The sequence below is a fragment of the Nycticebus coucang genome, chromosome 15, assembly GCF_027406575.1.
Source record: "Nycticebus coucang isolate mNycCou1 chromosome 15, mNycCou1.pri, whole genome shotgun sequence".
Lineage (NCBI taxonomy): Eukaryota > Metazoa > Chordata > Mammalia > Primates > Lorisidae > Nycticebus > Nycticebus coucang.
Window position 1 is genome coordinate 93,238,767 of NC_069794.1, and position 26,210 is coordinate 93,264,976.

The following is a 26,210-nucleotide window of genomic DNA, read 5'->3' on the forward strand; positions in this document are numbered from 1 at the left end:
AATAACATTCAAAATACAAACAACTGCCTCTTTCAGGGGCAGCCATAATTGATCAGTAGCACAAATTAGCCTTCAACTTAACAGCACCACTTAATGCAATACTTCAAAAGGAAAATATGTATTATTCAATTGCTTTGGACAGATCCACTGATACTACTAATGTGGCATAGTTTGAATGCTTCATTTGCGTCATGACAGAAGATTTTCTTTGCTGGAAGAGTTACTTGTTTAGGGGACTCTTGTGAACAGAACTGAGAGAATAGATACCTTCAACAAATTCCAAGATAAATGTCATGAAGTTTGATTGAATTTCATAAAGTTGGTAAGTGTATATACAGACAGTGCACCTTCTGTGACAGAAAAACAAGAAGCATTTATTGGACAGATAATAACAAAGTATTAACAGACCCAGATGCTCTCATTTCTTTTCATTGTAACTTGCATCAGCAAAGCTACTGTTATTTTAAGTGACACTCTGAAACAAATTGTAACAAATTGTAAGTACTGTTAACTACATTCATGCAAATGCAATATGACATCATCACTTCCATAACAAGTGGAACCATGAGGTATTCAACGTGAATTTGTCCCATCATTTTAAAGTATGTTGGCTATAACAGAGACAGGTGTTAGTCAAAATTTTGTCTCTTCAAGAACAGATAAATTTTTATAAAGAATCAATAATGTGAATTATTGTAAGTTTTCTATTCTGTGTGTAATATTATGTCAAATCAAAAGAACTTGAATGTTTCTTTGTTTTGTAGAGACAGAGTCTCACTTTATGGCCCTCGGTAAAGTGCCGTGGCCTCACACAGCTCACAGCAACCTCCAATTCCTGGACTTAAGCGATTCTCTTGCCTCAGCCTCCCGAGTAGCTGGGACTACAGGTGCCCACCACAAGGCCCGGGTATTTTTTTTTTTTTTTTTTGGTTGCAGTTTGGCCGGGGCTGGGTTTGAACCCACCACCCGCGGTATATGGGGCCGGCGCCTTATCGACTGAGCCACAGGTGCCGCCCTTGAATGTTTCTTTACAAGGTAAAACTAAGTCTATATATGACATTTGGCAAAAAAAATCCACGCATTTCAAACAAAAAAGCCATCTTTTTCAAAATACATCTTCAAAAGGAAATTTTGGATGAACATTTTCCCCAGTTAGCAAAGGTCATTGATAAGCAGGATGATATATGTGAATCCTTTGAAGAATATGCAGCTGTTATACACCTATTAAGAATAGGTCTATAGACTTATAGACCTATTGAGAATACAATGAAAGGTTTACTGACTTTGAGAATAATGACATCACAGTCTAATTAGCATTTTAGCCTCACCTAGTGGATATCACCAAGGCACCTAAAGAGCTACAGATAGAATTGATTGAGCTCTCAGTAGAGTCATCATTTGATGCTAAGAAAGATGTAGTTGAAATGTGGGAAAATGTTGTAGAATACCAATGCCTTCTGCAAGATGCCTTTTCAACCACTTATTGCTGAAAGTTTTCATTCTCCTGCCTAACCCAAATCAAGACACCCCTCAGCTCACAAATGACTGTTACCCAGCTAGAGAATCAGCTGAAACCATGGACCTCCCTGCTGCAACCCACCATTCAAATGCTTCTCAATCAAAGGCAGGCATAACAAAGTCACTAAAAGGTTACTTTTAAAATTAACACATTTTTCACTTTTTGAAATTATTAAATACATAGTAGTTAGATTTTTATAAAATTAAGGTACATTTTTAAGTGCACCTAATTGAAATGTAGGCCACTAAATTTCAAATAAAATCAAATAAGACCAATTTCTTGAAGGTGGTCTTATTTGATTATAGCTAAATTAATGAGGCTTTCCAACATGAAAAGGTTCCCCACCCCTGGGGTAGCCAATCTAAGGTCCAGGGCTCTTCTCTGTCCAGTGGGAATGGTAACAATAGTATTTGCCATTTAAGAGGGCAAGAGCTAAATGAGAAAATATATTCAAAGTGCTTCATACCTCACCAGTATACAGCACGGGCTTATTAAGTATTGACATCATGATGATAATGATGGGTAGGTATTTTGACTATTGGAGAAGAGGATGATTTTAAAGAGGAAGAGGAAGAAAGGAAGAATTTAAAGCAGCAGTTCTCAACCTGTGGGTCATGACCCCATTGTAACAATGAAAATACATCCTGCATATCAGATATTTACATTACAATTCATAACAGTAGCAAAATTACAGTTATGTAGTACCAATGAAGATAATTTTATGGTTGGAGGTCACCACAACATGAGGAACTGTATTAAAGGGTCACGGCATTAGGAAGGTTGAGAACCACTGATTTAAAGGGATGATGGGGAATTAAGAGAATTTTTACCTAATTCATATCTTCCAGATTCCAGCTAGAAATCAAAGGATAGGCAGCAAGTTGGGCAGCCACAGGTTAAGAAGATGAGGGTAGAGTCTTTGGTTTCCAACAAGGCAGCAAAGCTGGACACCTGAAGTACAGTGGTTTCCAAGGCACGCGTAAGTCTCCCCACTGGGTAGTGGTGATGTTGCCAAATAGCCCAGCCAGTCGCTCTGACTCTGCCACTCAAAATGGACCAGCACATTCTGGAGTTTCAGCCAGACTCACCACCCCTTGTCTGAGCCACTCACAGCCCTTGGGGATCCCTACCCTAGCCTGAAGTCTCCACTTGAGTGTTTGGCTATGACTCCTCTCCTAGAATATTCAATCCAAAACCTGACTTCCCAAATCTAGAATTCTGGTTTTCTACATACAGGTTATCATTCCACTGTGTTATAATAGTGTATTAAAGAGTATGGCCCTGGATGCCCTGATTTCAAACCCTGGCTCTTCCATTTACTAGATGTTTAACCATGTCTAAGTCATTTATCCTCTGTACTTCAATTGTTCCATCTATGAAATCGGGGACCAATTTTATCTACGGCAAAAGAGTTTGTGAGATTTAACTGAATGCTTAGAATTGTGGGCGGCACAGAATTTAAGTGCTCAATGAATATTGACCTGTTATCTCCTTGGAAATAATTTATCTCTCCTTGGAAAATTCCAGTTCTGGTAAATAACAAGTGAGGAAACATAGGACAATTTTTACTCACGTAATACATGGGAATGTTTTTATATTTCAATTATAAGTTTTAATTCCATGTTCTGAATGATTCATACATTCCATGTATGAATGATTGAGAGTTTTGTCTTGGGACTTTTTTGTTTGGATTGGTTTTCCAAGAAATACAGATGATGCTAGAATATATTTGTATGTATATACCCCTTTTATCTTTCAGAGTCCCATATGAGAACATCCAAATGAGATAAACATAGAAAAGGGATTTACCCAGCAGGAGCAGAGTTACAGTTGTTGAGATTCAAATCCAAAAAATGCTGCTGTATACACTCTTCTACGGCTATATACAGTAGAAAGGTGATTTCATGTTCTTTACCATTAAAAAAGTTACACGCGTTCATTGTGAAAAACGTGGGAAAAGTAAAAATAAGGTAAAGGAAGAAAACAATCATGTATAATTCAATCCTCAGAGAAATCTAGGTTCAACCTATTTTTATATCATCCAGCCTTTTTTTTCTGTACATTAAATAAACATATGAGAACTTTTCAGACGAAGTAGATAGCATGGCAAGAAGCAATTCTAAAATTAAAGAGGGATATTTTATAAAAAAAAAAATCAAAGGGTCAGTCTACCAGAAAAAGATCACAATTCAAAATCAGTATGTACTCAATAACACAGCTTCAAAATACATAAAGCAGAATGCAACAGAACTGAAAGAGAAATTTTAAAATACCTCTCTCAACGGCCGAATAGCTTATTTTTAAGAAAATGAACAAAAATTAGTAAGATATGAATAAACTAAATACAAATATTGACCTGCTTAAAGTATATAGAATACTGCATACAGTTAAGGCACATAGATCATTTCAAAAGTTATGAAGAAACAAATTTCAGAGTATTGGAATTACACAGAGTATATTCTCTGACCAAGATGAAATTAAAGACAGAGACTAATAACAAAAACAGCTAGACAACCTCAACTGCCTAGGACATAAAACATATACTTTTAAATCAAGCAATCTTTAAAAAAAGGTAACATTTTGAACTTAATGTTAACTTATGCAACATTCTGAATGTATCAAACTTGTGGGATGTAGCAAATGCAATGAGAGAGGGAAATACACAGCCATAATAATGTGCTAGAAAAGAAGAAAGACAAAAAAATCAATATTCTAAATTTCTGAGTCCAAAAGCTAGGAAATCACTCTGGTCAAATACAAACAAAGGAGAAGCTAAGAAGTGAAAAATAATGCCACAAATCAGTGAAACAAAAAATAAGGGTTCAATAGCAAAAATTGACAGAATAAAAATTAGTTCTTTGGAAAAATTAATAAAATGAATAAACTTCTAGTAAAGTGACAGAGAGTGAAAACACACATTAACTAAATTAAAAACGATAAAGGAGCTTTTTTTTTTCTTTACAGTTGTTGGCTGGGACTGGGTTTGAACCCAGCATATGGGTCCAGCGCCCTAATCCTTTGAGCCACAGGCACCGTCCTAAAGGAGCATTATATCATGAAAAAGAAGGATTTATTCTAGGAATACCAGGATTCTTTACCATTTTTACAAGAATCAAAATAATTCATAGTATTAATAGATTAAAACAAAAATTATGATCATCTTAATAGACAACAGAAAAATAATTTTATAAAATCTAATGTCTGTGATAAAAATGTCAGCAATTTTTTTAATTTGATAAAGAGTATCTACATAAAAAATAAGAATCCTATATCAAACATAAAATAAAACAGATTATTAGAAGCGGGCCTCCTTTGGTTGAATATCTAATTTTGTGTATTTTTTTTCTGATTTCATTTAGTTGTCCATCTGTATTCTATTATAACTCACTGAGCTTTTTAAAGACAATTATTTTGAATTCTTTGTCCAGTGGTTCATAAATCTTCATTTCTTTTATTATTTCAAAATATTAAGTGGGTACAAATGTTTTTGTTACGTGGATACCTTGTATTGTGTTTGAGACAGGACTTCTGGTGTGCCTGTCACCAAAATAGTGATCATTGTACCCAATGAGTAAGGGTACAATGGGTACCGTAAGGATATCACTCCCTTCCCATCCTCTCCCCTTCCTGGTTTCCAATATCCTTTATATCTCTTTGTGCCCATCACTCAGCTCTCACTTATTAGTGAGAATGTGGTGTTCAGTTTTTCATTCCTGAGAAACATGACTTCAATTAATCTCCAATTCCATCCAAGTTGCTACCGATGACATCATTTCATTCCTTTTATGGCTAAGTAGTACTCCATGGTGTACACACACACACACAAACACACACCCCACATATTTTGTATTCTTTATACACTCAGGAATTGATGAGCACTTAGATTGATTTCACATCTTTGCAATTATGAATTATGCTGTGATAAACATTCAAGTGTAGGTGTATCTCTTTTATAAAATGACTTCTTTTCTATTAGGTAAATACCCAGAAGTAGGATTGCTGGATTGAATGGTAGGTCTACCATTTATTTCTTTGAAGACTGTCCATTGTGTTTGCCATGGAAGTTGTACTAAATACCACCACCAACAATATATAAGTATTCCTTTCCCTCTGCATCCACAGCAGCGATTACTGTTTGGGGGTTTTTGTTGTTGTTGTTGTTTGTTTGTTTGTTTTTGGCCGAGGCTTGGTTTGAACCCACCACCTCCGGTATATGGGGCTGGCGCCCTACTCTTTTGAGCCATAGGCACTGCCCAGCAATTACTGTTTTTTGACGTTTTAATAATGGCCATTCTGATAGGGGTAAGGTGGTATGCATATCTCATTGTGGTTTTAATTTGCATTTACCTGATGATTACTGAGCATTTTTTTCATGTTTGTTGGTAATGTGTTTACATTCTTTTGAAAGACTTCTAGTCATATCTTTTTCCCACCTTTGCTGGGATTGTTTGTCTTTTTCTTGCCTATTTGTTCGAGTTCTTGTAGATTCTGGGTATTAGTCCTTTGTCAGATGTATACTTAGCAAATATTTTCTCCCATTCTGTAGGTTATCTATTCACACTGTTAATTATTGCCTTTGCTGTGCAGAGAAATTTTAATTTAATTAAGTCCCATTTATTTATCTTTGTAGTTGCTGTATTTGTCTGTGGGATCCTAGTCATAAATTCTGATGTCTAGAAGAGTTTGTCTTATATTTTCTTGTAGAATTTTAAGTGTTTTATGCCTTACATTTAAGTCTTTTATTCATCTTTAATAATTTTTATATAGAGAGAGAAATAATGGTTCTGTTTCATTCTTCTGCATGTGGCTATCCAGTTTTTCCAGCACCATTTATTGAATAGGGCTTCCGTTGCCCACTATGTGTTGTTACATGCTTTGTCGGAGATCAATTGATTGTAGCTATATGGTTTTTTTCTCTATTCAGTTTCATTGATCTATGTCTCTAATTAAATATCAGTACTTTATTGTTTTCCTTACAATAACCTTGCAGTATAATTTGAAGTCAAGTAATGTGATGCCTCCAGTTTTGTCCTTTGTGCTAAAGAATGCTTTGGCTATTTAGGCTCTTTTACTGGTTCCAAATGAATCTTAGGATTATTTTTCTAGATTTGTGAAATATGACATTGTTATTTTGATGGGAATTGCATTGAATCTATAAATCATTTTGGGCAGTATGGAAATTTTAATGATGTTTTTTCTACCAATTCATTAGGAAGGTGTGTTTTCCATCTGTTTGTGCCATCTACAGTTTTCTTTCATCAATATTTATAGTTCTCCTTGTAGAGAACTTTCACCTCTTTGGTTAAATACATTTCTAGGTATTTTATTTTCTTTGTAGCTATTGTGAATGATACTGACTCTGATTTGACTCTCAGCTTGACTGTTATTAGTGAATAGAAATGCTACTGAGTTGTGTACATTGATTTGTAACCTAAGACTTTGCTGAATTTATCAATTCCAGGAGGCTGTTACTGGAGCCTTTAGGATTTTATAGATCATTTCATCATCAAACAGGGGTAATTTGACTTCCTCTTTCCCAATTTGAATGCTCTTTATTTCTTTCTCTTGCCTGATTGCTCTGGCTAGGACTCCAATGCTATGTTAGAAAGAAGTGGTGACAGTGGGCACCCTTGTCTTGTCCCAGCTCTTAGGGTAAATACTTTCAACTTTTCCCCATTCAGGATGATGTTGGCTGTGGATTTGTCATATACAGCTTTTATAATTTTGAGGTATGTTCCCTCTATGCCCAGTTTGTTGAGGGTTTTGATAATGAAAGAATGGCTGGGTTTTATCAAATGTTTTTTCTGCATCTGTTGAGATCGTCATATGATCTTTGTTTTTGCTTTTTTTGCTTCTGTTTATGTGGCGATTCATGTTTATTGATTTACATATGTTGAACCATTCTTGCTTCTTTGGTAATGAAACCCACTTGACCATGGCGAATTATCTTTTTGATGTGTTATTGAATTTGGCTCACTAATATTTTGTCAAGGATTTTTGTATCTATGTGCATAAAGGATATTCATAGTTTTCTTTCTTTCTTTCTTTCTTTTTTTTTTTTTTTGCATGTGTAAGGATACCCCTGCCTTTGTTATCAAGATGATACTGGCTTCATAGAGTGAGTTAGGAAGGATTTCCCTCCTTCTCAATGTGATGGAATAATTTCTGTAGGTCTGATGGAATTCAGCTGTGGTCTGGTCTGTGGCTTAGTTGTTGGAAAAGGGTGTTTGTTTGTTTGTTTGTTTTTACCACTTTAATCTTACTACTCATTACTGGTCTGTTCAGGATTTCTATTTCTTTCCAGTTCATACTGGGAAGGTTCTGTGTTTCCAGGAATTTATCCATTTTGTCTTAGTTTTCTAGTTTGTGTGCATAGAAATTTTCATAGTATTCATGGATATTCTATATTGTTGTGGGACCAGTTGTAATGTCTTATTTTTCATTTCTCATTGAGCTTATTTGAGTCATTTCTCTTCTACTTCTGGTGAATCTGGCTAGTGGTCTATAGATTTTGTTCATTTTTTTAAAGAACCAACTTTCATTTCATTGATCCTTTGTATTTTTGTTTTTTGGTTTGAGGGGACTTTCTGTTTCATTTTGGGTTTGGGGTTTCATTTGTTTAGTTCTGCTCTGAGATTTGTTACTTCTTTTCTTCTGCTAGATATGTGTTTGGTTTATTCTTCTTCTAGTTCCTTGAGATATGACATTGTTGTGATTTTTCTGTCTTTTTGATGTAGGCACATAAAGCTATGAACTTTCCTCTTAGGAGTTGTTTTTTCATATCCCACAGATTTTGAAAGCTTGTGTCTCCTATGTCATTCAGTTCAAGTAATCCTTTGATTTACGTCCTAATTTCTTCATTGACCCAAGGATTTTTCAGCAACAAGTTGCTTAATTTCTATAACTTTGTGTAGATTTGAGTGCTTCTTATAGAATTTGTTTCTAATTTTACTCCACTGTGTTCTAAGAAGATGTATGGTAGGATTTAAAAATGTTGAATTTGCTGAGACTTAATTTTGTAGCCTATGATATCATTAGTCTTAGAAAATATCTCATGTCCTGATGTAAAGAACACACAGAGGTAATGGCCCCTGATGTTGGCGCTGTGGACGTTTACTCCACTCAGTTCCAGGGGCAGTAGCAGTACATGACGGAAAGGTATGGCTTCCAGTGAGAGGGTGCCAAAAAAATGTGTACACATTTTAAGAAAATAAAAAAACTTATTACATTTGTAATATTCAAGTCACATTTGATTTCTGCAATTGCAAGAGGTGCTTAATGTGACTTACATTCATCCACATATATTGAGTATTATGATTTTAATACAGTGTTTTTATTCTTAAAATTCAGTAACTTTGGAGTAGAATGTCTGTTAGGTCCGTTTGTTCTAGAGTCCCATTTAAGTCCAGTATTTCTTTATTCATCTTCCATTTTAATTAACAGTCCAGCTCTGAAAGTGGGGTGTTGAGATCCTTGGCAATGAAGATGCTATTTATTTCTTTGCTTGCATATAGTAGAATTTGCTTTATGGATCTGGGAGCTCCTATGTTAGGTGCATATTTATTTATATCACATCTTCTTGTTGAATTTCTCCCTTTACCATTATATAATGAACAACTTTGTCTTTTTTTAACTTGTTGATTTAAAATCTATTTTATCTGATATGAAAATGGCTACACCTGTTTGCTTTTGGTTTCCATTTATGTAGAATATTTTTTCCCATGGCTTTACCTTTAGTTTGTGCAAATATTTGCAGGTTAGATGTGTTTCTTGTAGATAGCAAATAGTTGTTTGTTTTTTTAATTCATCCATTCAGCCAATCTGTATCTTTTAAGTGGGATATTTAGACCATTCATATTTAGTATTGATTTGTGGGATACTGTTATGTTCATCTTGTTAATAATACATCGTTTTGTTTTTCCTCTTGTGCTATTGTTTTATAAGAGTCATGAGCTTTAACTTTCAGATGTTTTTACACTGGTAGATATGTATTATGCTGTTCCACATATAATGCATTTTAGAGTATTTCCTGTAGGGCAGATCTAATACCCTGTTTCCCCGAAAATAAGACATCCTCTGAAAATAAGACCTATTTACAGGAAAGATAAGACTTCCCCTGAAAATAAGACCTAGCGCATCTCTGGGAGCACACCCTAAAATAAGACACTGTCTTATTTTCGGGAAAACAGGGTAGTGACAAATTCCCTTAGTGTTTGCTTGTCTGGAAAAGTCTTTATTTCTCTACCATTTATGAAACTTATTTTTGCAGCATACAAAATTATTGGCTGGCAGTTGTTTTGTGTAAGACTCAAACTGTGGCCCCAAACCCTTCTGGTTTATAAGGTCTCCACTGAAGAGTCTATTGTTAGCCTGATGGGTTTTCCTTTGTATGATAGTTTTTGCTTTCATTGTGTCGCTTGTAGAATTTTCCCCTTCATGTTGACTTTGGCCAGGTTGATGACTATGTGTCTTGGCAACGTCCTATTAAATTCTCTCAGTGTTCAATGACCATCTTGTATCTGGGTATCTGAATCTCTGGCAAAGGCAGGCAAATTCTCAATACTTCCTTCAGATAGGTTTTCTATCCTCTTTTTCTTTTTCTTCTCTCTTTGAGATCCATATAATTCACATATTGGCTCACTTCACATAGTTCCCTATTTATCTGAGTGATTGTTCATTCTTCTTTGTTTTCTTTTCTACATCTTTGACTGACTGGGTTACAGTGGAGCTTTCTTTTATATTTTATAATTCCATCAATGACTCTTTCATTTCTTTAAGTTCTACTATATTGTTTCTTATGTTCTCTCTTTAGTGAGTTTTTTTTTTATTATTCATGTCTTGAGTGTTGTTTTGTTTTGTTTTGTTTGGCTTCTTTGCATTGGTTTTCAACTTTCTCAGCAAACCTATTCATATTATCTCTGAATTCCATTTCTGACATTCTGACAATTTCCTTTTGATTAGGGTTTATTCTCATGAATCTATTATAACCATTTAGAAGTGTCAAATTAATTTCTTTTTTGATGTTGCCAGATTTATTTTGCTGGTTTATTCTCATCTGAAAAGTTTTCTCTCAGCTCAGGGCAGATAGGCATTCAATGGACCCATTCTCCTTTATCGGAAACTCTGTGATTTAGTGAGAAGAAGAGCTCGTAGGTAGAGCTTTTATGTCCTACTCCAGAGGATTGAACTGACAAGAAAGGAGTGAATGCACTGAGAGTCTGTAATACAGTTGTTTTCTTGCATAGTCCTATTCCCCTGTGGTTGTCATAGCCTGAGTTGGTGTGGGGGATATTCATATGAGTGGTGTGTTAGCCCCAAGGTTGCTATTATATGTCTGGGCAGGAAGGTGGGCAAGTCCTTCTTCATGGCAGTAGGTTGTGTGGGAATTTGGTGGACCTTCCCCACAGTGGTGGTAATGACAGCTGGGAGAAGCTATATAAGTGATGGCCCCAGATATTTGGGCTGTGGACATTTACTCTGGTCAGTTCCACGGACAGTAGCAGTACATGATGGAAAGGGGCAGCTTTCAGTAAGAGTGTCTATGGCAATGCATGGGGAGCAGTGGCATGGTGGCCATGCAGCATGGGGCACAGTTGTGGTTGCTGATATGGTACACCATGCATATGCATATGGTACACCATGTCACCAGGCTCATAGCACATGAGACCACTGAGGTGTGCAGAGTATAGACCTGTGGCAATTGGGTGGTTTGCACAACCTTGACCAATTCCTGGGCAGGGAATGAGATCTTGGCTGCTCCGTGGGCAGGTTATGGGACCTTGGCCAGTTCTGGGTGGGTCTTGAGACCTTGGAAGATGCCTGGATGGTTGGGAGGCCTTGGCCAGCATCTAGGCAAGTAATAGGATGTGGGTGGGCACCTTAAAAGCTTGTAGCAGCTTGGTGAACACCTGTGTGCCTCACAAGAACCCAAGCCAGCAGTGGGGCAGGTCGTAGGACCTTCACAAGCACCGCTGTGGAACATAAAACCTTGCTGGACACTTGGATTAGTCAGGGGGCCTTGACTGATGCCAGGGTGGGCACCTGTATGGGGCTTTGGTGGGAACTTGGACAGGTTGGGGGGCCTTGGTTTGTACCCAAAGAAGGTATGGGACCATGGCCAGTGGCAAGGTGGTCTTTCAGGCTGCAGTGGCTGGGCTGCTGTAGGTCCAAATGTAGCACCAGCTGGGGTGGTACTCAGCTGGTAGAGTCAGCACTGACAGAAACAGAAGCTGAGTGCTAGTGGGTGCCTGCTCTGCTCAGATCAATGGGAGGCAGCCAGTGCGGGGGAGTGGAGGATGCATGCCCAGTCATAGCATGTGTGAGAGTGCCTGCCCTCTCTGCTCCCTTCTTAGCCTGGAAGATACCTGGGAACACAAGTTGGCAGGACCCTTTTGTGACTGCTTTCTGGTGCAATGCTTCTGCACAATCTTCAAGCAGCTCCCTGATCAGTTCAGGGGCCTGCTGTGGTGGGGGAGCTTCCCTGAACCTCAGGGTACAGTGTCCACTAGGGAAATGAAGAGCCCCAGGGATCTCTCCCTGGCTCTTCCCCACATATGGAAACTTGTCCCAGGTGCTTTCCAATCTTGCCAAGCAGATGACCCCTCCTCTCTCTCCCCTACTTTGGGTGTCTCCAGTCACTTCTCTGATCATTTACAATCCTCTGTCTGAGATAGTACATCCAGGGGTGAACCTCTACATGTGACATTTGATCTTTAACTTGACAGCAGTGAGTGTAGGTTGCTTTAGTCTGCCATCTTGGCCTCCTCCCCTCTACCACATTCATAAATCTTAAGTTCTTTGGGATTAGTTTCTGGTGCTTATTTTATTTATTTGGTGGTATCATGTTTCCCTGATTGTTTGGGATCTTTGTGGCCATGCATTGGTGTCTTTGCATTGGAAGAAGTCTTCTAATCTTTGCAGACTGCCTTTGGCTGGGAAAGCCCTTCACAGTCAGCCCATCTAGAAATTCCGGGCAGAACATCTGGTGTGTTCCACAGGCAAGCTTGCTGCTGGAGTCCTTGGGGATAGACTAATCTGGATCCATGGGGTAAAGGCTGGAGTCTAGAGCCACTGGGGAAAACCTGGGTAGTGAACCTATTAACCTATTAATAGGGTCTAGGGAAGCCCCTATATCCACAGGGACTTACCTAGTCCACAGGGGCCAAACTGGGACTGGGGTGAGCCTTGAACCTGAGTCTACAGGGGGAGGTCTGGTGCCTGGTTCTACGGGGGCCAGCCGGGTCTTGGGATGGGTCTGGAGCCTGAGTCTACGGTCATACATGTATAGGGGCCAATTTGAAGCCTGAGTCTGTAGGGTTGGGCCTGGAGCTCTGTCCATGGGGCCTGGCCTAGTGCCAAGATTTTTCTGGGCTGTGGTTGAGAACAAAAAGATTATTCAACGTTTTTCTAAGACCCTAGCCAGTAAAATACAAAAAAAAAATTAGGCAGCGCCTGTAGCTCAGTGGGTAGGACACCAGCCACATACAACAAGGCTGGTGGGTTCGAACCCAGCCCTGGGCTAAACAACAATGATGACAACTGCAACCAAAGAAATAAAAAAATAGCCAGGCATTGTGGTAGGTGCCTGTAGTTCCAGCTACTTGGGAGGCTGAGGCAAGAGAATTGCTTGAGCCCAAGAGTTGGAGGTTGCTATGAGCTATGACACCATGGCACTCTACAGAGGGGGACATAGTGAGACTCTGTCTCAAAAAAAATAAAAAAAAAATTTTAAGGCAAAAGTTTGTAAAGATAGAAATACAGCTGTCGTCATTGGCAGATGACATGACTATACACACATAAAATCGCAAAGGATCTACAAACTATTGGAACCAATAAGTTAACACAGTTATGTGGATTCAAATTTAACATGCAAAAATATATTGTATTTTATATATCACCATAAAAGACAAATTATATTAAAACCTAAAACCTTCTATATTAGTATCAACTATTTGGAATGAATCTAAAAGACTATAGAACATTATTAAGAGAAGTATTTTGGGGTATTTTTGGGTTTTGTTTTTTTGTTTGTTTGTTTTTTGTTTTTGTTTTTTTCTCGAGACAGAATTTTACTATGTTGCCCTCGGTAGAGTGCCGTGGCGTCACAGCTCCCAGCAATCTCAAACTCTTGGACTTAAGCAATTCTCTTGCCTCAGCCTCCCAAGTAGCTGGGATTACAGGCCCCACCACAACACCCAGCTATTTTTGTTGTTGTCGTTGCGGTTGTCATTGTTGTTAGCTGGCCCAGGCTGGGTTTGAACCTGCCAGCCTCGGTGCATGTGGCCGGTGCTATAACCACTGTGCTACAGGCACCAAGCCAAGAGAAGCTTTAAAAGAAATGGTAAGATATCTCAAAGTTATGAACTGAAGTTGTGACTATGCCAACTCTCCCCAAAATTGATCCATATATTTAAGACAATCCCACTACCATTCCCTGTAGGGTTTACATATGTATGTGTAACTTGACAAGCTGATTCTAAAATTTATGTGGAAATGCAAAAAAAAAAAAAACTGAGACCACAACAATAATCTTGACAAAGAAGAATAAAGCTGGAGGATGTAGAATAGCAGGTATCATCTTGAAGTTCTGGTAAATTGGAACAGCGTGGTGCTGTTTCAAGAAGAGGTAAGGAGACCAGTGGAACAGAACAGAATCTAAAACATACAAAGTTACCAAATTCAAGACAGCCGTGACTCTTCCCCTCAGCGCAGAAAGGAAAAATGATGCTGGGTCAGTTGGAGATATATATATCTCCAACTTAGTAAAGAAACTTATCTTTACTACTATCTCACACCATGCCCAAACCATCAATGTCTATAGATCTCAATGTGAAATGATTTAGCTTTTTAAAAAAAAACATAGAAAAATATCAGCATGGTAAGCAAAGACTCCTTAGCACAAAAAAGCACTGGCTGTTGATAAGCCAGGCTAGTAGAAGGACAGTACGCCGAGACCTGGACTGCTGGGCCAGAGCAGGCACTCCACGTTCACGGCTTGATCAGAGGCAGATTTATCAAGGAGCTAAGAGAGGTTAAGCTTTCAGGCCCCTTCTTTCCACAGCCTTTTCCAAGGCCCTGCCAATCTGTTCACATGGCAACCGATGTTTATGAACTGCACAAATCTTCAGCTTGCTAAGTACTGGTTCTCTCTTCATAGGTCTTCATCGGGGGATGCTGGCCTCAGCCCCTATCCCTGACCCATGCCGTTCTGTCCCTTTGAGCCTAGACCCAGGCTCTGTTCACTCTGAGCTCCTGGCAGCACTGCCAATCAAGCACAGCAGGCATCCACTGAAGTCTATTTGCCATCTTTTCAATTCTGTTTACTCGAAGTTGGGATTGATGCAAAGACTGGGACGACCAGCAGGTTTGGGTTAAGTGGCTTGGAGAGAAGAGAACCACGGCAGGGGAAAGAAGGGATGGAGAGGGAGACAAAGACTCTCTCCTTGACCTCCTGCGGCCAGGCTCCTCAGAGCCTGCTTCTCAACTACACCCCACACTTTGGGCCCCTGTGCCCATCTTTGCTGTGCCCATTTGTAGCAAAAAATTCTGCTGTATGACTTTAGCGAAAATGGCCACCTTGGACATCCAATAAATTCCTCACCCCCCATTCCTGGTATCCAAGGCCCCTAGCCTGCCTTCAATAAAGACCCTGTCGTTAGTTTAGCCAGAACCACCTGACCCTGGATGTTTCCTCTCAGTGATCTATTCCCTGGCCCCACCCTGGTCCTGGGCTGTAAATCCCCACTTCTCCATGCTGTGTTTGGAATGCAGCTCAGTTAGACACTGAGTCAGTCTCCTCCCCTTGCAATAGTTTGTTTTGAAAAACAAATTATCTAAACCACTTAAATCAGTGTCCAGCTCTGGTTCTCTTAGACAGGGGGTCAGACAGGACTTGACACCACCAGAATTCTACTTGGTTTGGCTGTGGCAAAACAGACTCACCTGTGGGACTGAGTACCGTGTACACCTCATTACCATTCAACACAGTAACAGTTACCTATATTACCATTGAGCACACGTCCAATTAACTTTGACCATGACCCTGGACTTGCTCGAGGTGTGAGTCCTCTTCAGAGTCTTGCCCACCCACTTCGGTAACCCGACTGTAACTTTCAAAGCAGAGAATGTTGCTTTCAAGCTGCTTGTTTGAAAGGAAGTTGTGTTACTACGTTGTCACAGTTCCCACGCGGTGCTGGAAGTGACTCATTTTCTCATTAACTGGTGCTATATATACTCCAGAAAAATGAGTTGGCATTTCTAAGAATACCTGATAGAAAAGGACAAAAGTTTTTCTTTTCTCTTCCTGTCATCTGAAACTCCTAAATCATAGGCAGGGCAACGTGGAGGAAGCTAAATACGTGCTCGGGCTTGGAGACACCTGGCATAGTAGGGTTGGGGGTTTATCAAATACTTTGAAGACATTTTCTCTATAAAAATATAACACTGGTTAAATATCCTTCATCATGCCAGCCAACAAAGAGCTATTAAATACCTAAAACAAACATAGTGTCTTCTTTCCCTTGAAGCTTGTTTTCTGATCCTTTGATTGAAAACTTGGGCCAGATGAAAAGGAAGCGCAGGGCTGCAAATCATCACCCACAAAATAGCTGATGTGCTGTCCCCACAGCTGTAAGCACACCTGGAAAAGGTGAGGAGAAACGGGGGGAAGAGGGACTTTAAAAAAATACATCCATTTAAGTAACCTGAGATAAATAAAAAGAGTCACATGTGTTAAAAATACCGTTTACATTTAAAAGCATTCTCTTTGTGGAAATTGGTATTGTGGAAGAATCAATGGTACAGCCTTTGGGGTGGAAGTGTCTGGGTTTTGCCCTGAATACAGCTGAGTTACTGGAGTGAAGTTGGATTGGTCTGGGTAAAAGCAGCACTATTTATTTAGTTCACCTTCTTAGGAAAGTTCTCTCTAGAATAGAGGCAAGAAACTGGGAGGTAAGCAGGAAACATCAGAACAGCAAAAATAGATTTTACAGTATATATTACTCAAAAGAAATACACCCACACTGGTGCAAGACTCTCTTACAAGTGAAATTTTAAAACAGGATGGCAATAAAGTTCATGTGTAATTTAAAATAGTATGCGGTTTAAAATTGTGCACAAACTTTATGGCCCCCCTGTTATATTCAAGCAAGCGGTAGACTGTTTTCTTAGTCCAGAGAAGATTAGAGGAAGCCAAGGAGCTAATATCTCAACAGGAAGATAAGAGATAGAACAATAAAAGCAAGAAAAGATATAACACAGAAGAGCTCAAAACCCGTAACAGTAACCCTGGCCATCTGGCACCGGGAAAAGGCCCCACCTTCAATAGCGCTGCAACTACGTTAAGGCAGAAAACAATCAGTATTAATAATAATGTAGCCTTAGGTCCATGCGAGAGCCATGCACACTACTAACACAGTGTCCCGTGGGAAAGCAAGTGTGGGAAATACTGTGTTAAATGAGAACGAACCGGTTTCTTTACAACTTCTCATAACCCTTAGGATGTTAAAGCGTGTCATGACTTTTCAAGAGGGAACTGTGAAACACAATGTTTCCTAAACTTTTTCCACCTCAAAACTTTTCTCTTGTTTAGTTTCGTTTGGGGAGTACCTCTCAGGATTAGGTTAACTGGGAACACACACTACAAAATTAAGTTTTCAAGAAAAATTATGTCTCTGTATCAGTCAGGAGCAGGAATCATAAACTCTAGGAGGGTCCCCATCTGTATGGGACACACTGGGTTCCATGTCAAAGTTTCGTGCTATTCTTTTCTACAGGGTAGAGCTGTCACTGCAAGTGAGTGAGTAGCCAGGGACTATATTTCTGCCTGTCTCCCCCCAACACTGCACCCATAGTTTCATGTAATTAAATCCTAGGCAAAGGAAGGATTGAGGCCCCCAGAACAATCCTTTATGTTCTTCACTCCTTTGCTGCCGGAATTTTGGCATTCAGGGCAACCTAGGAGGCCTCACGTTGAACATGGCAGAGCCTCTATCAGACTGAGTCCCCGAGGGACTGTGAGTAGCAGAGGCCTCCCCACACACACACGGACACTACCACCACACCACCTCCATTTGACATACTGTGCTGAATTATTACATGAGCATAAAATAGATTTTCATTATATCAAGCCCTAAAATAGCTAAAGCAAATTAGGGTGGTGTTTAAAATGATAACTAATAGTTAGATTTATTTGGGGGCTAGGGCACGGACACAGCTTCCCTAGGCTCCACGGTAATACTGCGCTTCTACTTTGGAACATCATTAAATTTCAATTTTCAAATTTCTGTCTTGAATAATGATAACCCAAGGGATCCTATCAAAGATGCTGACAGGGTGATTCCTTTCAAGGGTGATTATCTTAGAAGCCTACAATTGTATTGCCCAAGGCTCCTCGTCCTTTACAAAGACCCTAACTTCAGGTATTTGGAAAACCCATCACATTCTCTGGAAGTACCAGGAAAATTGACTTTTGAGTAGATATGCCTATTAATTTTGTAGTTATACAAGCTCCTGGATCCCTGGGAATCTTGTCTGAGCAGCACGGGATTCAGCAAATGTTGAGTGAACACCTGCTCTGTGTCCAGAGCAGCAGTCAAATTCCAGACAAGAGAAAAGATAGGGAAGCTATGCTGCCCGTGGGTGCTAAGCTGGGCAACAGGCCACATTCATCTTTAGTGCTAGCCCTGGAGCATACACCTTTGTCCTGCCACATGGCTGTCCCTCTACCCTCTACCCACTTCCCAACGTCACCGACCCATAGTACAGATGTGTAGCCTCTCAAAACAGGGCCCAATACTCTTAGTTCTCCAAGTGTGGTCCCAAGCCAGTCGCATTCCCTTCATGGGGAACTTGTTAGAAATGCATGTTCTCAGGCCTGCCTCTGTACCAGGCTCCCCTCTGCTTCGTCCCCAGGTTTCACACAGCTGCAGAGGTCATCCCCTGGACTTCAGGGAGGGGCAGCTCCAGGGAGCTGAGGGGCTGCTGGGATCCTCTCCAGGCTGAGCCTGCTTCCCACCTGCCAGCTGAGACACACTTTTTACACAACAGCCACTGATGGCTTAATAACCAGAAATGCTAAACTTTGAACCAAGTTGATAGTCATTTTAATAACAATAGTAATAGTACTATTGAGCTTTCCTCAAGCCTGTGCCCAACATGTTGCTAAAGGCACTTAGTTACTCAGTTGAATCCCTACAACAATGTTTACCTGCTGTCCCTGGTTTACATAAGAAAAAACTGAGAAGCAGAGAGAAGCATGGCCTGGAACCCTTGAGCCTATTTTTCGACATGGTATCCAGGGTGTGTGTGTAAATGTGGCAGTCACAGGTAAAGAGGGTAGGATCTGAGAATCTCAGAGAGTGAACCTTAAGGTGAGCTTTTCGGATCTGCATCCTGGGGTACCCCAGCCCACACTCTCCCCTCACTTTTGTAGGGCTTGAAGTTACATATATCAATCATACCAACAGAGGATCCCATACCATATGTATGAATATTGTAAGGTTATAAAGCAAACCAGCAAACTGTTACATAAAGCATCTTCCTATCTTTGCAAATACACTTCCCTAACCACTTGGAGGCCAGGTTCAAATTTAGGTTTCTTAGACTTCACTGCACTCTACTTTGGACCTTGATGGTGGGGGTGAAGTTGTTCCGGCCATCACTTTTCTCTTTCCACCTACTCACATGTGGATATAACCGTCTACACATCTAAGCTCCGTCCTCAGACCTGGGTTTGGGTGTGGGAGAAATCTGCTGTCTACAAGACAGAGAAAAGAAATGTATGCAGGCCTAAAGCATGAAGCATAAAGGGGTACCATGATTCTGGGTGGGAATATGGTCAGGGTCCTGTGGGAGAGGACATAGCTGGGGTGGGGGCGCATTTGGGGGGCTTACAGCGTCAACCCCAGGCAGGGGCCTTTCCTGCCCACACCCTCCCTCAGATGCTCTGAGAAAAAAGGGTTCCTATTCGAATACATTTGAGAAACACTGGCTGTCTCATCGAGCTCTTGGAAATTCACACTAACCATTAGCATAGTGTCTTATTCAGATCAGGCAGCCATAAAAAAAAAAAAAAATGTCTCTCTCAGCAAGAAATAACCAGTTAAATGCAGCACTAGTAAGTTAGCAAGAGGCTACTTTTTCCCCAACCTTCCCCCCATCAGCACTCCATCTCCTGTGGAGAGTCTCCCTCCCTCTCCATTTACTGGAGTGGGACAAGAAGAAAAAAAAAACTTGCTTATGAAGGGGCAGCTTTCCTGTCCTTCCGGACCCAACAGTGAGGGCTGGAGTAAGGAAAGAGAAGATTGTTCGTGAAGAAGCTACTAGAGAGCTGCATCTAAAATGAAGCCCCATCTGTAATCTGTATTTTCAAGTTGACTGGAGCTCTCATTTTGGTACACGCCCCTAATCCCTTACCCCCTTGAGAAGCCAAACCGTAAGACACAAGAAAAGCTTTTGGGCTTTGCCCTACCTTGCTCCTGTCCCCCACCCCTTTTTTCCCCCTTCTTTTCTTTTCTTTTTTTTTTTTTCTTTGCCCTTTAGAACCCAGTGAAAAATACCAGGGGACTGGGGTTGTTCCCCTTATGATAGGTCATTAGGCTTTAAGCAAAAGATATTAGCAGCTTTGACTGCAGCATTAGCAATTAGGAAAAAAATTAAGTCCCCTGCGGACATGTAACTTGGCCATCAGTTTTGATGTGGAAGCACCGTGATATTACATAAATGTTGTTGGACAACAGTAGTTTTAAGAGTAAAATATGAAACATGAAAAAGTTCCAAAAAAAAAAAAAGCTAGCTCTGTCCTTTACTTTTTGAGACACTTTAACTTTTTTCCTTTGTATTTCCATTGTATTAGATAAATAAATGTGAATGTAAAATTGTATAAAAAAAAGTCACAGACTGGGTGGCTTAAACAACAGATGTTGATTTCTCACAGGAAGCTGAAGATGCAAACACTGGCTGTGTGGTTCCCTGGCGAGGACGCTCTTCCTGGGCTCCAAACGGCCGCCGTCCACTGCCTCGTCACAGGGCAGGGGCACAGAGCAAGAACTCTGGTCTCTCTTCCTATTTTTTTCTTCTTAAAAATTTACTTTATTTATTTTAGGGTGAGATTACATATGATAATTTAATATATTTATATAATTTTGTATTTACTTCAAAGTATTAAGAGGGTACAAACATTCTTGGTTACACAGATTGCTTTTGTAATGCCTGAGTCACGGCTGCGTGCCCTCGGCTCACCTTGCGTTCGTTACACCCGCTGGGTAGGCGCCTGCCCTTCCCCGAGCCTCCCCTTGCTGGACTTCCACTGAGTTTTACTTCCCTCTGGTGCCCATGAGTGTTCATCGGTCTCTTTCTCTTCACTTAAGGACAGTGAGCCTGTCATGGGTACCCCCCTCACAACTTCATCTAAACCAGCTCATCTCCCAAGGGCCCCACCTTCAGGTGCTGACCGATAGGGAAAGAGAATGTCCCCATGTCAGTTTAGGAGGGACACAAATATTTAGTCCATAGCACAGAGTACAGACTCTGAGGAGGTGTGATGGAAAGACATCAGCTTAACTTTGATTCAGTATTATCCGCACATATTTATTTACGAAAAAAAGACTTTTCTAGTTCGGTGAATCTTCCAAGGAAAATACTAGTATTTGTGCTAAACCACTGGGACTTTGTCAGTCACCACCCTTGGCTCTGTCCTCTTGGCCACAGTCTATTTCTCCACATGGTCCCTCCGTTGGTTCGGTCTCTGGCCTTAGATCCACATGTGACATCAGTAGGCCCTATGTCTAGACATCCTGGTCATTCTCTGGCCTGTCCCCCTGCATGGTCCTATTTGCACAATCCCTAGAGTGCCAATCAAGCATATTTTGTTCATATTTACCAAAGTTATATCTGCATATCACCTTCCCCACAAAATCAACCAAGCAGGTGACACTCTGCATGACTTCTAAATGTGCCATAAGCAAGTGGCCAGGACTCTGGTATCACGGAATAGACTCGAGCAACTCTGCAAGTTCACTGTTCTTCTCCTTTTAGTACATTACTTTTCCCTTCTTTCAGTTTGGAGGTGTGTACAGCCTTGTGGGTCAATTATAAATGAAATATTCAGGAAGGCAGCATTGCAAATCAGATAACAAATTCTTCATTTTCTTTTTTTTCCCCCTTTCTCCCACTGGGCATTTATAAAATCCAGAGGAATAAGAGTGAACTATTGCATAAACGCCGAGAGAAGGATCTCCCACCGAAGAACAGCCAGAGTACGCACTTACATTCACCAGGAAAAACATTAAGGGTTCCCAGCAGGCTAATCCTAAAATTTAGTCACTATTAATTCCAGCTGAGGCCATCCCCACAGCTTCCCTTATTCCTCTGCTGAAAGCTCTTGAGGGTTTCAGCCTCACCGTTGCTGTGGCGACTGCTGCAACCACTCGCTCATTTCAGCTAACAAACATTCAGGTTGTCAGTTCCTGCCACCAGCTGACTCGGCTCAGAACATTAAGGTCACTGCCACTGCATTCGCAAAGCACGTTATCAATCGAACACGCTACAGTAAGAGAAAGTGGAGACAGAGCTGTTGTCTGGGCCAAGAGCCAGCCAGGATCTCAGGGGCTGACCGTATCCTTGATCTTCTTGTTTAGAATCTGGTCCTCAACTTTATGCCCAGAAGGCTGATTCTGTCGGTATACCTAGAGATGGTTGGACTCTAGGATACCGAGTAACATTAACCAAATTCACTACATATATATGTGTATATATATATATATATATACCAGAATGTTTATTATTTTTCCCTGAAAATATGATCAAGAGAATTGGAATTCCCAGCCCCACTGGTCAGTAAACTATATCTGTGTGATACCTATGAAACCACATTCAAATGGGATGTTTTGCCTGCAATCCTGGCACTTTGGGAGCCTGAGGTGGGAAGATCACTTGAGGCCAGTTCTCTACAAAATTTTTAAAAACTAGCCGGGCTTGGTGGCACGCCCCTATTGTCCCAGCTACTTGGGAGGCTGACGTGGGAGGATCACTTGAGCCCAGGAGGTCAAGGCTGCAGTGAGCTATGATCTTGCCACCACACTCCAACCTGAGTGTGAGACCTTGTCTCTAAAACAAAAACAGAAGACAAAGGGGAAGTTTGCTTATCTATCTAGGAACCAAAGCCAGAGTAATAAATGAGACTATTTTGGTGACTGTTATCATGAAACACAACAACTCTACTTCATCCATTTTCTAAGTTCTTTACAGAGCGTTTCCCTGGGTAAACCATCCTCCTTTAGACAGGGCAAAAACCAACTACTAACTCAGCTACATTTTTAGACAGACTAATATGGCCATACTCCTCTGAGTTTATATAGCTTGTATGCTTTCATTTAGCTTTGGGTATTCCTCAAAATGTTCGCACGTATAGATCATCGCTTAGGATATGTTATTTCTACAGATGGCTGGTGTCAGATTGACTTTCCCTAATGTAGCCTTTTGTTCAATTTGGGGGGAGCCTTTATCAAAGACAGAAAACAGTTCAATGTTTCCGGTTGTAGAGGGAAAAACAGGAAGACATTAAGAAAAAAGACTTGGTAGTAGTTTGATATTAGATCCCTACAAGATGTTTTATTTTTATATTTATTATCATATCCTAATATGTTCTAAAAGATGAAACACAGCCATGATTCAATGTCGGCAGAATTGTAAGATGTTTCCCAAGATTCCCATCCCCCTCTGTATAATCTCTCCTTGAGAACAGGCAGGACTAGTGAACATGACAAGATGTCAAGACGAGGGTCCTGGTCAGCTCATCTTGAGTTTGAAGGCCTGGGTGGGTTTACCTGGGAGCCCTAAAAGAAAATGAAGCAACAGAGAGATGCTGTACTCCTGGCCCGGGAGAAAGCAACAGCCATTCTATGAACTGCAAACGAAGAGGCCACAGTTCCAACATTGCACGCCCTTATATGTCCTCTGTTTATTCTTCCAAAGAACTTACACTCTATATAACAAAGAAACACAGACTCTCATGTCCTCAGAAAGGGAACACTGAATATGTGGTTATTCTGAAAATAATTTAAATATGCTATCCTTTATCATATCTTCCTCCAAAAACTGCTAGATGCAGAGAAATGTCGGGTCTCCCAGGGGTCCTCAAACTGTGGCCCGCGGGCCACCTGAGGCAGTGTGATTGTATTTGTTCCCGTTTTGTTTTTTTACTTCAAAAAAAAGATATGTGCAGTGTGCGTAGGAATTTGTTCATAGGTTTTTTTTTTTAAACTATAGTCCGGCCCTCCAACCGTCTGAGGGACAGTGAACTGGCCCCCTGTTTAAAAAGTTTGAGGACCTACAGGTTTGTGTCTTTATCAATAAACCTAGTTGAGACGGCTTTCCACGAAGGGTGCTGCTACCTGGTGTCACCCCTCTGGATTCCAGGGGGGATATCACCCCTCTGGATGAGTGACACCTGTACAGAGACAAGCAATTTTTCTGAAGACAAACAGTATTTGTTGCCTATGACTAAAGCCACATTCAGAAATGAGAGTGGGGTACATGTCACTCTAAATACTTGTCTGTGTCTGTCCATGAATGACAGAGGCCAGGGAAGAGATTCTGAAACCACTGCCCAGTTCCCCCAGGGCTTGGCGGGTTTGGGTCCAGATGGGACCCTTCCCGCTGCAGCCCCAGAGATCCCGGGTGTCCCGCTCGGCCGTCTCGTCTCGTGCCACACATGCTGGCTGGAGTGCCCACTTTACATTTCAGAGATCAATGCTGAAGTTCTAGGCTTTGCTTATGCACTTTGCTTATGCTTAGCACTTCAAGACACCACCTTGAAGTGCTAAAGCTTTGCCAGGTGATTTCGGGGGTGGGGGGGGAAGGCGGTACAGTCTCTTCGTTTCTCATCAATATACCTTACAAAATGCTGGCTGCCTTTGTCCCTGCATAGTAAAAACGGAAAACCACTTCTGTCTGCATCTTGGGAGGAAGACAAAGTCCTACTTGTTTCCCCTTCCAGATACAGACACTCCTGAGAAAGGAAACCACTGGTGAGTCTTTGACCCTGTGAAAGCGAAGACTGGGGTGCCAGACAGATGAGGTAGGCTGGGTAGCCTGATGAGTTACTTGTCCCTGCTCTCTGCCATGAGCTCAGAGCTGACTTCTGAGGTGACAGCAGAAAAGAGCCAAACTCCTTAGGATAATACCCTGAGAGGTAAGTAGAGCATTCGTAACAGGAAGAGCGTTCAGTAGGATGGTGAAAGCGGAGCCGGCGGAGGACAGAGCTGGGGAGAAATTTGCTTGACCAAGAATGACCAACGGACTTCTAAAAGCAGACTGATCCAGAAGACTATAGGAGCATGCAAATACTTTATCCAAGGGGAGTCAGGTGAATCAGTAGAAAAAAGGGAACAAATGCGTATGCTTGGAAAATAGGCCTTTTTGTAGCCATTAGACCCCAATCTTCGCTACAGAAATTGTCCTTTATTTGATGAAATGTAAGCTACAGAGTAATCTGAAAATGCAGTGCTAATGTATTTTACCTGGAAACCTTCACCAAAATCTGAGCATTAAAAGGAGGGGGGAGGGTAGGGGTAAGCATGAGTTACCCATTGATTTGATGACACAGAATACTTCTTTTAATCATGCCAATATTTAAACAGTAGTTAATTCATTCAACCAATAAATACATACGGAACATTCAAAAATAAAATCAGGATTCATCGACATCAGTTTTACATGGATTGCTTTGTTGGACCCCTCCCTCCACTGCCTTGGGTCTGTGGGGCTTTGGAAGGGGAAGGAATCTGGCAGTTCCTACTATGGTGAGGCTCAGGGCCGGAGATGGATGACACACACAGAGGGGAGCAGGAAGGGTGGCTGGGAGGAATCCAGTCAAGGCAGAAATGGTGACTCAGAGATGGTTTGAGAAGTAAACCCTAAGCATCATGAGAGATCATTCAAGGCTACTGGGACACCCATCATAAGTAGGATAAGGAGCTTGAACCATTTTAATTTGAAAATTATAACAGAACAGATGAGTCTCTACTGCTGGAGGAGTCGCGAACCCCCAGATCGTCTGCGTGAGCAGACGGGACCTCTGTGTGGTACAGCAGCTCTGAGGGTACCTCCCAGTCTCAGCGCCTGTGGCTGTCTTCCCCCTGTAGGAGCAACACTCACAGTGGCACGAGGACCGGCATTTCAAACTCCTTTGGATAGGAAGAACCACTTTTCTTGCTGACAATGCTGGCTGAAAACTAAACTTGGTCCAAGACTAAGGATGTGTAATGCTCCCGGTACAGCACCAGACGCATCCCTGACGGAAGAAGGTGGAGAGCAAGTCTTGTGTTCAGAATCCATCATTCACTTGCTGCAGACCCAGTCAATCATCACCCACATTGGATGAGAAGAAGCCCCTCTGAGGGCAGTGGACAGGAGGGCCCATCTACTCTGAGGGCCCCTGCAACACATTTTAAAGCTCTCCCCACACTCTCATCTCAGCTAATGCACGATTCCAACATGAGCCCATGGCCCCCGGTCCACCTCCTGGGACCTGGGGCCTCTAGAACAGCACCACCACACGTTGCCCTTCTCTTCATGCCTGTCTTTTTTTCTTTTTCTTTCTTTTTTTTTTTGCAGTTGTTGTCAGGGGTCGGGTTTGAACCCGCCACCTCCGGTACATGGTGCCGGTGCTCTCCTCCTTGAGCCACAGGTG